The sequence below is a fragment of the Poeciliopsis prolifica genome, unplaced genomic scaffold (assembly GCF_027474105.1).
Source record: "Poeciliopsis prolifica strain line A6 unplaced genomic scaffold, Auburn_PproV2 SCAFFOLD079, whole genome shotgun sequence".
In the NCBI taxonomy this organism is placed as follows: Eukaryota; Metazoa; Chordata; class Actinopteri; order Cyprinodontiformes; family Poeciliidae; genus Poeciliopsis; species Poeciliopsis prolifica.
The window spans coordinates 1,139,486-1,142,752 of record NW_026562454.1 but is presented as its reverse complement, the minus strand read 5'-3'; the positions used below and the strand labels follow the sequence as shown (position 1 = coordinate 1,142,752).

Below are 3,267 nucleotides of genomic sequence, written 5' to 3'. Positions count from 1 at the left end.
CATGCAGCAGTGACCAGGACCAGACAGAACCCTGCAGCAGTGACCAGGACCAGACAGAACCCTGCAGCAGTGACCAGGACCAGACAGAACCCTGCAGCAGTGACCAGGACCAGACAGAACCCTGCAGCAGTGACCAGGACCAGACAGAACCCTGCAGCAGTGACCAGGACCAGACAGAACCCTGCAGCAGTGACCAGGACCAGACAGAACCCTGCAGCGGTGACCAGGACCAGACAGAACCCTGCAGCAGTGACCAGGACCAGACAGAACCCTGCAGCAGAGACCAGGACCAGACAGAACCCTGCAGCAGTGACCAGGACCAGACAGAACCCTGCAGCAGTGACCAGGACCAGACAGAACCCTGCAGCAGTGACCAGGACCAGACAGAACCCTGCAGCAGTGACCAGGACCAGACAGAACCCTGCAGCAGGGACCAGAACCAGGACCAGACAGAACCCTGCAGCAGGGACCAGAACCAGACAGAACCCTGCAGCAGTGACCAGGACCAGACAGAACCCTGCAGCAGTGACCAGGACCAGACAGAACCCGGCAGCAGTGACCAGGACCAGACAGAACCCTGCAGCAGTGACCAACCTGGAGAATCCAGCCAGGAGACTCCAGGCCCAAGTGGATCACCAGCGGGTTACAGGCTGTGACAGAAAGTTATTAAGTATTAAAATCCAATAAGCCTAATTCTAAAGGTTAGCATGATGCTTTTTGCATTTTTTATTGTGTCTGTTTATGCATTTCCAATGAAGTTCCAGAGAGAGATGAGGGTGATACAGATTCAGAGTCAGACTCTGGGGAGGAAGACAGTGAAGCAGAAGGAAGTGGCACTGAACTGCCCCCACCCAGCACAACCTATTGCACACCAGAAGCACCAGTTTATTTATTGATTTATTTATTGTTGAGAATTAGTTTTTGGTCATATTCTGGGCTCTGAGTTTACATTTACATGTTCACTGGTCCATAGAGCCGTTTAACGTCTTGTTTGGTCATGGCAAATCTTAGTTAAATAAACCATCTTAATTTGAGTGTGTGTGAGAAAATATTTGTTTCCTTTCGTTCATCATTTGTATATGGACCCTCTGATAAAGCCTTGCTCACCCTTTGGCCACCCCTTGAAAAAAAGTCTAGCTCCGCCACTGTGCCTGATGGTCTGTGTAACATCTGAAGCTGGGTCCAAACTGAGTCTTTAACAGAACAATAATCCTAAATACAGCAGCAGGTCTGCAAACGAACCAATGATGCAGAAAAGAATAAAGGGGCTGCAAAGGTCCAAAATGAAGGTCATAAGCCGATTTTAACCCTGTAGAGACATTAAGGGGCTTATTGTGTGTCAAAACAGTAAGAGATTAAATAATTATTAGCTAAAAGTAGTTTTGTGTCGGATCTGTTTTAGTTTCTACTTTGTAAATAACTGCAGAATCAGTTGTAAGTTTGTTCACTTGAGGCAAAATTAAAATATTTTCAATTTATTTTTGAGCTGATCCATAAACCCGTAAAGCAGAAAGAAAACCTACTTTCATTTTACAACAATGCTCAAAAGTTAAATAAAGAATATTAACAGGAAAATTTGTTCTAAATGTCTGTTAATGCAAGAAGAAAAAACACTTACATGGAAGTTTTGATCTTCAACCGCTGTGGATAGAGTCTCTGAGTCACTGAGGGTTTGTATGAAGGTGGGCGGGAAACAGTTTCCCACAGTTTCTGGGTAGGTGTGTGCAGGGAAGGGGGGTTGGAGAGACGGGGTGCTGGAGGAGGGCAGTTGGATGCAGTAAGTTTTACCTGCCACTATGAGCACTATCAGAGTCAGGATCACCTTCAAAGGTGTCATTTAATGTTTAGATTAGGACCTTTTCATTTATTTGAACTGATTCTTGTTGAATATTATAAATGAACTCAATGGCTGAATTACTGAGGATCTTCTGAAGTGTTAAGTCGGAACGGAAGACGTGGCGAGGAGCGGAGGTCGGACGTCATCGATGATTAAGTAGGATGGATTTGTCTGAAGTCATGTGGTTGACGAACGTTGGAGGAAAACTGTATATAAGGGGATTCAGATGTTGCTGAGACACTTGGCAGCGGAGAACAAAAATCTCTTTTCTTCAGAGATCTACAAGGCAGCAGTAAGTTCAGCTATTCATTCATTAACCTTCCAGCAAAATGCTGAATTACGATTTGCAAAATCTGACATGTTTTATTTTCTGATTGATTAAATATGCAACTTTTTTCTTACTTTAACAGAAGTTTGTTAAAACAAACAGAAAATACCAGAAGATGTCTGACCATCGTGAGTATTGATTCACTGTCCATTTAACTATTTGTCTCAATGTTGAAAACATTTATTCCTAGAATTCTCACTTCATTTCTGAGCAGTTTTTAAGTGACAGTGCTATCATGGATCTATCTTCTTTAGATAATCTTTAAAAATCCAAGCTTATAAATCAGAATGATTAAAATATTAAGTTATTAACTCTCATGCCTTGCGGGTAATAGAAGAAAAACATTAAAAAACTTAATTGACTTCACATGTAAGAAAATATTTCTGCTCCAGAATCTTCGCAGTATTATCAACAGAAGGCTTCTAACAGTGCACGTGATCCAAAAGGGAAGGCTTCTAAAAGTGCAAGTGATCCAAAAGGGAAGGCTTCTGAAAGTGCACGTGATGCAAAAGGGGAGGCTTCTAAAAGTGCACGTGATGCAAAAGGGGAGGCTTCTAAAAGTGCACGTGATCCACAACAAAGGTCTGTATCTGCTAATAAAAATACTTATGATCTCAGGAGGTAGAGAATCTTAAGACTTTTATTTTGAAATTTTCAGTGAGCTTCATTTTAAATGGTCAATGTAATCCCATGTGTAACAATTATTTGGTAAAATCAGACATAAAATGGTCAAAAGAGCACTTAATTGATGGAAAAATTGTCAAGGCTTTTATTTTGAAAAAATTTTAAAGCTTAATTTAAAATTTCCACACTAATTCCATGTGTAACAATGGTTGGTTAAAAAGAGTTATAGAAGGCCCAAAACACAAGCAGTTCTAAAGTTCAGCTTTTTCCTCAGAGTTCAGCCATAGTTAGAACTACAGTGATGCGTTTTTGTAGTCCAAATTAGCTGGCCCTGCTGTGTGGATCCTCTGCCAGCTGTGAGTCAGACAGGGGGAGACTTAATTCTATCAGTTTGTGGCAGCCATTTTCCCTAAGAGCCAGAATGGAATCTTAAGGCTTTTATTTTGAAATTTTCAGTAAGCTTCATTTTAACTGTCCA

At 41.8% G+C, this 3,267-nt stretch overlaps 1 long non-coding RNA gene across 1 annotated transcript; it reads left to right on the top strand.

Annotated features, from left to right (window-relative positions):
* The first annotated feature begins 2,031 nt into the window (after positions 1-2,031).
* LOC129352752 (uncharacterized) lies at positions 2,032-2,747 on the top strand. Its single transcript, XR_008604931.1, has 3 exons — positions 2,032-2,129; positions 2,248-2,293; positions 2,558-2,747. It is a non-coding gene; the product is annotated as an uncharacterized LOC129352752 (long non-coding RNA).
* Positions 2,748-3,267: the final 520 nt, after the last annotated feature.